The following is a 14,078-nucleotide window of genomic DNA, read 5'->3' as shown; positions in this document are numbered from 1 at the left end:
AGTGCTTCTCTCCGTGAAGGCGACGATGTCCCCCCACGGCGACGAAGATGGAAAAACGTCAGAAAAGCCCCATGGTGGCGCGCCAACTGTTGCTGCCTGGTTGCGGCCACAGTATGGAGGTCTCCCGGCTAGCACACTCCCTATGGCCGGAGGGCGCAACAGGAAGGGCTGCCCCCAGATCTCTCCTGAGACCTCTAGGGTGGCAGTGCTCACTACTCCCTGTGGCTGGCTGGGGTGCGGGTAGCACAGCTCTGAAGTAGGAACGAAGGGCTGAGGCGAAGAAATAGGAAAGGGCCACTTGTATGAATTCCAAGGTACTTTATTCCCAAGGTGGGTTCAGGAACAAGTAAGCGCAGAAATGAGGGGGGCGTCACATTTTAAAGAGGGAAGGGGGTAAGGGGTGGAAACCACTTACATCCAATGAGGGGACATTAGGGGAGGAGAACACAGCTGGGGCGATCCAATGAAAGCAGCACAGGGGAGGAAGCAGGCCTAACAGTCCAATGAGAAACTGTGCAAGGGTAACAGACAGGGAACTTTCCAGAACAACCAGGGTGTGTTCTACTTGACAGGCAGGGGTAGGGGACAGTGAACTAGGGCTTGACCTGGACATATAAGGAGACAAGGGAGGTACAAAGGAGGGACTGGGGAGACTGACATAGGGACTGACAGGCACTTGGCGGGAAAAGGTTGAGGTAAACAACTTAGGGCTAAACCATCAGGGGAACAGAATGGGGTACACGGGACAAACCATTACAAACTCATTAACAGAAAACAACTGTAAAACAACAAACCACCACAGAAACCACACAAATAATTCCTACATACTCCTGCACAAGGTTTTGTAATGTGGGCTGAACCCTCTTTTCTGTGTATACACCAACCACCTATTCCTATACTAATCAGCTTCAACTAGGTAAGATAAACTTCTATAAATTGCAACCCTTATCTCTGGACTGCAGTACAGCCACAGCCTGTACACTGCCTATTCACTAATTCCTGCACTACAGCAAAGTCTTGGTTCTTTTTAACACAGAAAGACCAATTTCTTCACAGGCTTTACACATTACGACTTAAATTAGCAGTGTTCTACAAACATTAACAAATTTATCTTCCTAGTTGTCCATTGAGGGAAGTAGGACTAATATTCTTATTTTACATTAAGAACTGAGACACATAAACTAATGTCAACACTGTGGCAGTTCATACCAGTATGTACGAGGCTTAAAGATGGACTATTCAGAGTGTCTAGCATTTTTAGCATGTTAGGTATTCAGAAAAAATAAATACGTTACTGGCTTCAGTTACTGCACAAAATCTCTGAAGATTTTGCAAATCAGAACCTCAAGCACCCTCTAAAATAAGCTTCATGTACTATGTGTTTATTCTTAGAACACAAACCATGCTACATAACAAAACAAAGATCCAATAAAGAAAACTAGAACAGTGTCACGTTACTATGTATCTACACAATACAGACACATCAAAGCTGTATGAGTAACCTTAAACCTGTAAGCTTTCATAAGCTCTTTGAAGCTGTGTATTCTCGTCAGAATTTTTCTTGATGTCTAGGAATTCAGTCATACACAGCAACAGTAAATAGTTTATGTTGGCTGTATTTTTGAACCATATCACTATTAGTAACATTATGAAAATACCTCCACAGTTAAAACTGAGGAACACTCTTGCAGAACCACAAACATTTTAGCAACATGAACCAAAGAAAAACCCTCAAAATCCCTCTCTGTTTGCTTCATCTAAATTGTGGTCCAGAGCTACAATTTGAAGTTTTGATCCTGCTAGTAATCCTAACTTCCTGCCCTCCTACTTTCCTAGATATTAGAGTACTTAAGAGACAGAAATTTATGTGTCTTGAGTGGTTCCTTTCTCTTGTTGTCACTTGTTTTCTTCCACTTTTATGAAAATACCACTACTACTTGGTCTTTCATATAACAAACTTGGGCCTTCCATGCTTTCATTTTCTTTAATAAGTTTCTGCTTTCGTTTTACCAAGGGCAAGGTTCATAAATAAATACAACTGTCTAATTTTTCAGCTACACTACACTTGTCGTAAGAAATTCCAAGAACTTAAAGAAAAATCTTCTCTTACATGTCAAGAGGCAAAATTATTTCTTCACTCAAAATTATGTGTATGAAGTGATAGCATACTACTGCTAGCAGTCATTGGAGAAATCTGCTCTTTTAGTTGAACTGTCCCTTTAAAAAAAAAAGAAGTTGTCGTCTGGTAATAATCTGAAAATGCAGGGCAGTTTACCTTAGTTTGAGTTTTGCAATGTATTTGAAAATGGGAGATAGTAAAAATAAGTTTGATATGTTTTTCTTCTGCAGAGTCCTCAGAAAAGAAAAAAAAAAAGTATATTTCAGTAGGTGAAAATCAGAGGAAGTAGCTGCTGACATAGGAAAACTGTACTAAAGGACATTTCATTTAAGGTACGTGGGCTAAGTTATGCTTTGCAGAAAAGCCTTCCTGAAAATTAGCTGCCTGCTTTGCTTTGAGTGGACCAGTATTTCAAATCAGCTTTGAAATAATCAGGCAAACTTGTATTGCCCCTTCAGATGTTTATTGTTGGCAAAAGCTCTGCAGAAGGATTAGTTTTACTAGTTTATGTTGTATACATGATATCTATGCATACAAAGATGATTTCATTGAATATGTGATTAGTGTAAACAAATGGTAGGTAATGCATGTGTTTTGTGTTTCATGGTCTTGTGCATTCCAGGAATGGATGCTACACAAACAGAAATGTCAATTGTTTGTATAATCTTTGTTTAAGGTGTGGATGGAGCACTAAGAATGATTTATTTCATTATTTTAATGGAATATAACTACTGTAAGCCTCAAATAGCTGCTGATACATTAATGGTATTCAAGTATGTCCAAGTGCTTCTAGCTAAAGAAAACATAAAGCACCAGAAAAGATATAGATAATATCGATCATAGCATGGAGCAGGTTACACACAAAGAAAAGAGACTTTTTAGCTCACAAAAAAGGTAAGAATGACAGGTATAAGATCAAAGTACACCAAAAGAAAAGGTCATTATAGCACGAAGTGATATGGTATGTCAAATGCCTGAAGTCTTTTCCAGAAGAACTAGAGAACATCAAATGGAATTTTTAAAAAGTTGCTTTTATGTCCTTCTTTGCCCAGTAAATAATTAAATGAGATAATTCAATTCCTAAAGACATTTCTGAGACCATGAAACAAAGAAGTACAAAATTATTATAAAAACTCATTTTAAAAAACAGATCTGTAGAACAGCAAGAGTTCCATCTCAAGATGTCTCAAACAGTGCACTCTCATTCTCCCATCCCTGCACCTGTAGGAAGACCACATTTTTCCTCAGCAGTTCCTGAAGCTGTGATGTTACTAAAAAGAAGTGGACTTCACCAAAGAATAGGATTTACACTTATCAGCAGTCCAAAAAAAAAAAGCAAAACAGATAGAAGCCCAAAACCACAGCTCCCAGATTCTCTGCCTAGAATCACAAGACACAATTCTAGTTTTTTTAATCTTTCATTTTAAACTATTTTCTAAACCACTGCTGTCTTCTAAATAACCTGCAACTGGTCTCCATCTCACATAAGAAGTCAGAAGCTGAATCAGTGAGGTAGCGTAGGACCAACCAACACTGACAAGAACAGAGAAATTTGTTTAAATTACTTTCAAGCTCCTTGCCTGTGTACTTACCCTCTTTCTAACAACTTGATAATATATCATTATTTGTTCATTATCCAAAAATTCATGTTCTTTTTCCACTTTTTCTTCCCCCACCCCACATCCTTTCTGTCCAGCCTACAGACAGCTAGTGAGCTTTCATACTCACTGACCCCTGCTTTATTCCAGATGACATCTCCCATTTTCCAAGTCTATTCTGAACAGTAATCTCATTCTCCACCCCACCTTCAGCTGTTTGTTACTTCCCAAGGTTTGGTAACCTTCTCAGCATGTTCTTTATCATCTCAGGCCTTCTGTGAAAGAATGGGCAAAGGGTAGAGCTGACATATGGTAGCAAACCATGCAGCAAGTGCTTTTTAGGTGCAGTTACTCAATCAATTTTGTTTCCACCCTGTAGAAGTTTCTACCTCACAGTCACAGCTAAATAGCATGATTGAATCTCACCAGGCAGACAAACAAGAAGGTGAAGGCAGATACAGGTTAAGAAGAAAAGAGCAAGTCTAGTTAACACAAGTCACATCCTGCCACTAATGCTTTAAGACTCTTGTCTTGTTAACTCTGAAAAAGTGACAAAATAAGCCACATACCCTTCTTTTGCTTTCAAAGGTAAACACACCTAGTTTCCTATTACCTTTCATGTGTTTATAAAAAAAAAAAAAAAAAAAAAAAAAAGCTTTCCCTCCTCTATTTTTCCAAGAATTACACTTTCCCTAAATTCAGCTCCAGAACTCAAGGAAAGGCAAAGGAAAGCATGGCCTCAATAGAGAATTTCTGACCAACAAATTTTCACTGACCTATCAATTCTGCAGTGTTGCAAGATGTATCATCACACTAGATCCTAAAAGAAAAATGGATTGAGCAGGATAAGCCTGCTAAAAGTGACTATCTCTGGGCAGGTACTGTGCATCCCCAGCCCTGTTAACCAATTCTACCAGCTAAAGAGAAAGACTATTCCAAAATTACAAAGAAATACATAATGTGCAAAAATTGGCCACAAATTGAAAACAGAATAAAAAATACATCAGTGACTCAAGCTCACTTAACGTGTGTAGTATGGAGTGTATTAAAGAAACTTCTGAGTAAAAAAAGAGAAGCTAAAGAAAATTAAACTATTGCATTTTCAAGGGATCTCTTCTCTTAGATAACTAGTGAAGGTAGAAACAACTTCTAGAAAAAGTCAACACTGAAATTAAAAAGCACCTGCAGTAACCACCTCAACTAAAGAGTTATTCTAAGCACCGCTGATTTATTTCTTTGCTGATTTCTCTTAGATATTTAGATTTCAATTAGCTACCAAGTTCTTTAGTCTACCTAGAAGGCAGGAAGCAGTCTTCCTTATTTGAAAAATACCCCAAACCCCTGAAAGTAGCATTTCACATCTTGATATCCATCTGTCTCGAGATGAATACATGGCAAGTCAGAATTAACACTCACATAAAACCCACATGCAAACCCTCAGTCCCAAGGCTGCCTATGTAAGCATTCCTTCAGGGGAACAGGGTTGAAGAATACTCCTACTGGGGGTCTCTCATCATCACAAAAGCTACACCTAAGACTCCTTCTCAAGACTTCAGGTCCCAAAATTCACTGGCTGTTGCCATTGCACATTTCAACTTAGAAATCCAGAGTACTACCAGAAGCTTCTCCCAGTAGCACTGTCTTAGCTCTCAAGATTTAAGAACAGCCATAGAAAAAGACAAATCCACAGGATGTCAAGTACTTTAAAAAGTCTAGAGACATTTTATTTCATCCTATGGCCCAATATCAGCCAGAATGTCTCAATTCAGAAAAAACGGTTAGATAACACATGTGCCATTAGTCTGTAATATATGACAATAATGGTCTCCTCAGGAGAAACATAATCTAGTTCCAAGTATTTATTGCTCTTTGGAAAGAAACTGAAAGAGCAATCAGGATGTTTCTTCTTCTCTCCTCCTTCATTAAACTAATTACATCCTTCTGGTTCATTAAACCCTCTACTTAGTTAACTCACTGTTCATTCAGTCTTCTCGAGGTCACTTATTTCCTTGGCATCATTGTACCACATTTAATGTAGTTTGATTACACAGTATTTTGTACAGAAAATACTGGCCATGAGGACCATAGGTCCAGAAGATGGTTCTGTCTCTTCCTACCTGCTGATATTCCAGGCTGTTGCACTGCATGAAATATAACATATCGTGTGGTTCTGCTAAAAGTGCTGCCTCAAGCCTTTGTTTGCTGCTCCTGAACTGAATGACTGTTCCTTCCCATCTCCATATCCTAAAAGATACTGTGATAACTCGCTGTGTTAAATGGGATACAGTTACTCTCACCAGAAAAGCAGATGACTGAACTATGCATTTGTCCCTTCTTACATACTTTAAGTGTGTAACAAATTTTATTTCATACATTCTACAAATATATACCAAAACATGAAATCTATCTATTCTTTTCTTAGTTCCAGTCAGTTCTGTTTGGGTATCATCAGCCATCCTAGCTCTAAAGAACTCTCCTTCTGAAGGGTATTACTCTCATTTGAAAATGTATGAGCTTTAATTAATGGATGCTACTACAAAACAGGTAAAAGTGGTAGAGGCTTCCAGGTGTCTGGACAAGTGGTCCTGAAGTGCATGAAGTGCATGACTGGATCCTTCACATGGAAATTTATTTGCATAAGTAAGATTCAGCCTATCTGATTTTTATTCCAATAGATTATTATTTCATATCCAGTCTTTCCTTCTGCTGCTCAAAACTGTTCTTTCCAGAGATTATACCAGGCAGCCAATATTTCAGTTAAAAGGACAATATTCTTCATAACAGTATCATTCAGAAACAAGTTAGAGATGACAATAATGTTGTACTGTAAACAAGTGTTATTCAGGTCCCTCAGAATTCTTGCCTTATTGTACTCTGAGGTAAGGAAAGGGAATTTGACTGCATCTCTAAACCTGAAATGCCAACTTAATCTGAGAAAAATTCTGTAGAGGAATACAAGCCACACTATTCTAATGGCCAAACGTTGACAACCATCTGCTTAATCAGAGCTTTGGAAATGGCAGCTCCCCCTCCCACCAAAAGCAGACCACACCCACACTGCTAACCCCTACATCCCCACTGAGGCTTCCCAAGTTGGGATGGGGTGACTTTGGTGATGAAATATTAGAGCATAAGAAATCACTGTGTCACAGCCCATTGGACTAATTTTTTGCACAGGGTATGCACTACATGCTTCCCAGAAACATGAAGCCTTGGGACACAAGGCATACAGGGACAGGATACCTCCTGAAGACTGTTCAGCAAAGGGCAAAAATCTGCTGCAATGGGTTTCCATATTGTGTCTGAAGCAGGGCCTGGAGTAAACTCCCATCAGTTATGGGTTGGCTTCCTTTCAGAGGGTACCACCTGGTTCCAGAGAAGGAGAGCTAGAAGGTATGCAGCATGGAAAACTAAGAGACCAGACACAAGGACTGACTTGAACTGAGATTTTAACTTCAGTAAGAATGGCATATAATTACCTTCTCTCATTAAAAAAAATCATTTAGATAAATTAGATTATCTGGATGCCAATTAAATTTATTAAAATAGTGGCTTCAAATTTACTTAACACATTCACTGGTAAGAGATTTTGCACTCCAGTTTCAACATCCACCTAATCCAAAAGGCATTCACAGCATTGGCATACAACAAATATACCTAAAATAAACAAGGATGTGTTTTTCTGATTCATGTTTTCTATTTTTTAATCAGTAAAAAGCTGCTGTAAAGTTGTATGATTTTCCTTAACATTGCAATTCTCACATTTTGCTGATTGTTTTAAAAATACCATTTTTACAATGCTTAAGCTGTCATATTTTTGAACATAACCACTTTGCCTGACTGTACCCCTTATCTGTACTTCCTGAAACTTAAGAGTACAAATGCTGTGGGTTATTATTTTACACTCATGAGCATTTGAAAGCAGAAGCCACAACTAGGAAGTCAGATGCTATCTGAAAGACACACAAAATATAGAAAGGAAGCTTTAGCATAATTCTAAAAAGCTGTACTTGAGCAGACACAATAGCAATACACTACAGTGATCATAATTTAACAAATTTATTTAACGTAAGAGCAGATAAAACAAGCTTTATGTATTCAAAAATCAGGACTTATCCTATGATGCTACTCCCACTTGTTTATAGGTTTACCAAAGGTGAATTTTGTGATTTACGAGTGTAGCAGCTAACAACTCACACCAGCTCAGCCATTATTAATAGGTTGTCAGAGTATTAAAGCACCAAATATTCAATAAAATAATTCCTGTCTTATTAAATAACCATTAAATCTGTGTCCTTTCCAGCTCTCTATTACAAGAGAGAAAACAACTTATAACTGCCACTCTCAATTGAAACAGCAAACATTACAAATGTGATGACAGATAATGTAAGCTAAAATATGCTGTCAATGTATGGAGTAAGATTTTCCAAATTTTCTAAAGCAAAAAGTTAGGCATAAACAGAACTGGCAAAAAGCAGCAAAGCTGACAAACCAAGTACGAAATTAAGAGACTCACAAAATGAGGATACAAACCTAAATACCACCCTCTTTGGAATATGCACTATGTGATTCTGTAATTACTTTCATAGCGCTTTTCTCCAGAAATGCCCAACCCATTTATCAGAGAGGATGGAGCGCTCTGAATATGATTCAGCACTCTGTCAGACAGGCCCATCTTCACGACTCTTATCAGGCTCATTGCTATAATTGTGTGTCTCCCATTTACTAAACAGGCAATTTCAAGGAACAAATGGCTCATGATTAATGCACTTTAACACTGCTCTGGATTTAACTTCTGCTTCTGGCAAAGAGTGCTTATGTAATACACAACAATTCACAAACTTTTCACAGGTTGCCACTACTTACAAGATAACTGATTTTTCATTAAGTCTTAATTATGGTCATTTAGTTTTACACTTAAGCACAATTTCTTAATGTCTCAGCTCCTCATGTTGAAATAAATCACTTACAGAATCACAGCATGAAAAAAAAAGTTGTGAGATTATTATATCATGTAATGACAATTGCAAGACAGTGACCTGTCTTCAGACCAAGATTTGAATGCCATACAGAAAAATGCCACATATGTGAGAACCATTAAGTACTTATTCATTAAGTATTTTCTTACTAGCTCATACTAAGAGAGGGTTGCAAGTGGACTACAGTATTTTGCAGGCAGTATTGTACAGCATACTTAAAGAACAGATTAACAGTATACACATGATTGTTCTATTTCCCCCTCAACAGCTGACAGCATGTGTTTGTCTTAATAGAGAGCTACATGGCAGAAAGCTCTCATAATATGCAATTAGTGCTGTTACTCCACATTCACCCTGTCGACAACCTGAATGAATTACTATCCAAGCAGTAACTGTCCCTTCAGCAGAAAATAAGAGCACCCATATCAGAAATCCTAACAAAATACCCTTTTTGCTCAAGGTGCAAGCCCACAACATCAACAAGGTTCTAAAGAGCCAACTAGTATGCTCCAAAGATCAGTAATTCTGTCAAACTCATATGTGGGGAGAGAAATCAGACACTGAACAGTAAAGTTATGAGTACAGAGGGTTGTCTCTACAAACTGCTATGGCACACATCTGAATATTGTAAGCAGGTTAGTAAGAAACACAGATATGAAGAAGAAAGTTTGAAATTATATATGGTTAAAGCACCTGGCATTTTCTCTCAAGTGCAGAAAGCAGCAATGCAAGGGAAGCTGGTTACTATAGAGCAAACAGCAATCTGAAATCCAAAGTAAAATGATGTCATGAGGTACAGTTCACTCACTCAGATTAAAAACAGCATTAAGCCCTAAATTATTGGGAATTTGTTTTTATTATCATCAGGGAAACAGACAGGAATTAAAAATTCCCTATTATTTCAGACTCCTTACACCAAATTGAACTGCATTTAAACTTGCAGGAGAAAATAGAAAAGAATTACAGTAATGGTCACAAATATGATTTCATGCTACAAGCTGACAGCAATCAAAGCCTTCCATCCAGTCAAGCTGTCCCACAAGAAAGAAAAATTATAATTCCAAAAATAAAAGCCATTTTAGAAGGACTCTTGCTGGTTTTTAAGAATCCTTACAAAAACTTCCTATGTACTGTATGAGACCATACACATAGCTCTTAAAATGAGAGGTGAATATCTTCTCTCAAACTCTGGAAACAAAGCTATGAATTTCACTGATTCACTACTGCAAAAAAGTTTCAAAAATAAACCTTTGTAAAGAAATGCTATATTTACATGACACAAATGTTAAACAGCAGAAACTTTCTGCATATTTTCATTCTCCAGATTTTAAATCCTTTCACTCCCTAACAAAATGGCGAATACTCAACAATTTCAAGACTATCTCTACCATAGAATAAAGCCCTTCATTAGGTTTTTGAAATTCATTTTCACAAGGCAAATATAGCAACAATATAATTAAGCCAGGACTAAGTGGACAGTTTTATCTTAGAATAGGAGCATATATGCAGTTTACTTCCTACTGGAATGCATTTAGGCTTTCTTCTCTTACTGCTTTGCTTCTCCTCCCCGCCAGCAAAAAAGTCTCTTTCCCTAGACCTACTTCCCACACACTGCAAAAAAACCTCCTCCCTGTGAAGTGATGACCTCATGCTCCTAGCCAATCTCCTTGTATGGAGCAATTCCGGAATTGCTGCCAGCTCTCTCCGCCTTCAGACTGACATGGCAAACATATCTTCCTTCATCCTGCTGCTTCCCAGCTGAGGGAACACCGAGGACAGGCAGCAAGTGGGGAGGGCAGACCGGGCAGGGAGAGGGGATTTCCCATGGACAAAGAACAGGCCACAAGATGCCTGCCCGCTCTCGCATCCAACATAACTTCCCAACATAACTTCGTATCACCAAAGCACCTCTGCTCTCCACGGCAGGAAGAATGACACTGAACTCTGAACATTTTAAGTATGGCAATACATACCATTTTACCTAACTGCAGTGTACCTCCTGTAGCCAAAGCTTATTTCCTTTTTGTGCTCTTAGTTAAGTATCTCCTATCTAGTGAAGAAAACGTCACTTCTCTCTTAACAAAGGTCCATCTCACCTTCGCATCACTAAAGTTCTTTGATATTGAATTTGGCCCGACATCCTGTGCACGCACTGATACATTCCTTCATCTTTTTTGCTAGTTAATCTTTAAGCTCTGTCAAACAACTCCAGAGGAACTGAAGTTTTCTATTCTCTATACTCTGTTCATCACCTTCTCTGGCCTGTCTTGCTTTCAAGTGTCAGAATTATTTCTACATGATCATTTTATACACTGGCAATCCAAATATCAACTGACAAAGGACAAAAGACTCAGTTGTGACATGAAGTTACAGTTGTAGAAAATCAAGGAATGTGATGGATAACTGAGATTTTGTACCGCTAGTAAGTGACATTGTACATACAAGACTTGATCTTCTCCCTCAAAGAAATATCTCCAAAACCCAAGTTTTCTAGGGTTAACATTCCATGCATGTATATCTTGAAGTTCTAACTCTAGTGACAATTTCTGTCAACACATTGCAAGGAATTTATAATATGAGGGAACATACACTGGTCTTACCAAAAATAATCATTACTCTAATTCAACCTACAATGTGTCCATCATCTGCAATTTGCTTTGGCTGTGAGCAGATGATGTGTGAATGTCCCACCTCTCTGAGATTCTCAAAGACTACCACTTACATAAAATAAACTGTAGAAGCAATCACCTTGTTAGGTATTATTAGCAAGTAGAATTAACTTATTTGAATAAACTTATTTTAATACCAAATATTTTTTTTTTGGTCCAGTTTCACACATCATGTGTTTTCACACTGCAACTTCTTGAAGGAATCTGCAGTACAATAGAGCAGACCACCAAAGCCACTTTGAGCAGGTCTGTTTCAAAGCAGGGAAAATTTATTTCACCTACTTGAAAAGCAATGATGCCCTCCTGCAAAGAGAAAATGAGCTGGCTTGTTTTAAATGTCTTACAAAACTCCCGGTGTCCACACAGGATGTGTCACTTCAGAGGTGTGTATGCTCATGTGAAGTCCAACCAAACAGAAACATACTCCAACACGAAAAGGGACGTTTAATGCCCTTCTGCGTAATCCTCTCGAACACCAAATATGAGTATTACAGTACACGTGCAAATACCAAAATCTCAAACACACAAAGCATTAGAATGCACACGAAAAGCGCCAGGGCAGCGACACTCACGAGGCCTCACCATGCAGACTCCAACACTAATGCAGAAGTTCATGCAGGCAGCCGCTGTGTTGTACAGAACTCTCAGGCGGCACCAAGGAGGAAGAGAACTCAAAACCCCAAACCGACTCCCCGGGGCTGTTGCACTTTTTGGGAAGCAGGGATGGTCACACATCGCCGCTCCTGGCGGTACCCAGCGCGTCCTCCCGTTACTCCCAGCAATTCCAGCCCGGCCGGAGAACGGGAGGGGAACAGACGCGCCCGGCACCGCCGGACCGGGGCCCGGCACCGCCGGACCGGGGCCGAACCCGGGCCGAACCCGCCCTCTGCTTCCCCTCCAGTCAGGACCTCGGCGGCGGACCCGGGCAGGGGGCGGGACCCGCGCCCGCCGCGCTGCCCCTGCCCCGCCGGGGCGGAGCCGCCGCCAGGCGAGAGGCGCCTCTGACACCTCCCCGCGGGACGCCACCGGGACGCGACCGGATGCGGCCGCCGCCGCCACCCCGGCGGAGCGAAACGCGAGCGGCGCCGGTGCCCGCCCCGCCCCGCCACGCCCGCAGGTAGAGCCGGCGCGGGGCCCGCCTGCGTCCCCGTGCCAGCCGGGGGTCCCGACGCTCCCGGCGCTCTCGGGGGTCCCTTGCCAGGACGGGGCGGGCGCGGCGCCGGCGGGGCGCGGGCGGCCGGACCCCTGCGCGGGCGCGGCGCCGGCGGGGGCGCGGGCGGCGCGCGCGGACGGTCCCTACCTGACAAGCCGAGCCCCCTCCGCCGCCGCGCGCGTCATGGGCCCACCCGCGCCGCGTGACCCGGCGCGGGCCAATGCGCGCGGCGCCGCCCGTCGCCCCGCCGGCCAATGGCGGCGCGGTCCGCCTCCCGCTGACGCGCGCGCGCGCGCGCGCGGGGGTGGGGGGGGCGGGTTGGTGCGCGCTCCCGCGCCAACGCCTCCCGCGCGGGCCTCCGTCTCCCGGCAACTCTCCGCGCGCCCCCGCATCGCTGGGGACAACCGCGGCGACACCCCTGGGGACACCTCCGCGGGTCCTTGCTGCCCGCGCCGCCGGAAGGGAGGGAGGCGTATGAGGCTCAGCGGTGGGAGATGCTGAGAGCAATTCCTGGGCACCGCGGCTGCCCGGACAGGTGGACAAGGAGTCGGTGTGATTTGGTGCTTCAGCAGCTGAGCGCCAGAGAGAGGCAGCGAGAAGTGAAAAATGGGTGGGGTTGAAAAAGGGAATTGTGTGTGGAAGGAAAAAAAAAAGGGGGAGAGGGATATAAAAGGGGCAAAAATTAAAAAGGGGGAGGGGGGAAGAAAGGAAAAAAGAGCAAAGGGGGACGAAAAAGAAAACAAAAGGAAAAAGAAGGGTGGGTAATGGAGGAAAAAAGGGCAAAAGGAAGAGGAAAAATGACAGAAAAAAATGAAGGAAAAAGTGGCAGGAAAAAGAAGGGAATAAAAGAAAAAAGGGGGAAAGAAAAACTAGAAGGAAGAATGAAGGGCAAAAAAGAATGGAAAGAAAAAGGAGAGAGGGGAAAAAAAGAGGGAAAAAAAAAAAAACCACAAAAAAGGAGGGAGGAAAAAAATCCAAGAAAAAAAAGGAAAAAAAAAGCCCTTGACAGATTTCAGGAAAATCCATGAATATTTAAGCTTTTTATATCGTCTTTTATAATAGATTATGCTCAAAGCAAATGAAAAAAAATCAATTTAATGAAGTAGCAATAACAAAATCTGATTGCACAATCTATTGCACAGATACTGAAGAGCACCTTAACAGTTTAGATTAAACTTACAGAGGTATCTTTTTTTTTTTTCCTTTGAGGTTGGTAGTGATTGGTATTCAGGACCCTAAAAATGGAGATATGCACAGAGCAGTCATATTCCAGTTCATGGCTTCTTTTTAGACCAAAGTGTTCAAAGACCACTAATGAACCTTTGGTGTGTGCAGTTTTCTACTTCTGTTTAAGCCATTCCCACGTTTTCCTCCCAAACAGCTTATAAAAATAATTTCCTTTATTTACCTGTTTATCAAATAAGAAAAAATTACATTCCTTTGTACCTCATCTCTATGCACCTTGAGGCAAATTAAGACCTATATGCAGTAATAAACAAATTTGTGTGGTGCTGAAGGAAAAAAAAATTTAGTTGTATTAGAAAATGGGGGTTTAAGATG

At 41.2% G+C, this 14,078-nt stretch overlaps 1 protein-coding gene across 5 annotated transcripts in view; it reads right to left on the bottom strand.

Annotated features, from left to right (window-relative positions):
* FER (FER tyrosine kinase) overlaps positions 1-12,709 on the bottom strand; it is a 163,509-nt gene extending 150,800 nt beyond the window's left edge. For 3 of the 5 annotated variants that reach the window (XM_054002671.1, XM_054002675.1, XM_054002676.1), the window contains exon 1: positions 11,938-12,177. The gene's annotated coding sequence lies outside the window, so the exon portion shown is untranslated. Of the gene's footprint in view, positions 1-11,937; positions 12,178-12,665 lie in introns of those variants that run through there. The other 2 variants (XM_054002674.1, XM_054002673.1) reach the window with 2 other exon arrangements.
* Between the last annotated feature and the right edge of the window lie 1,369 nt (positions 12,710-14,078).

The sequence above is a fragment of the Vidua macroura genome, chromosome Z (genome assembly GCF_024509145.1).
Source record: "Vidua macroura isolate BioBank_ID:100142 chromosome Z, ASM2450914v1, whole genome shotgun sequence".
Taxonomy (NCBI): domain Eukaryota; kingdom Metazoa; phylum Chordata; class Aves; order Passeriformes; family Viduidae; genus Vidua; species Vidua macroura.
This window is presented reverse-complemented; position numbering and strand designations above follow the sequence as displayed.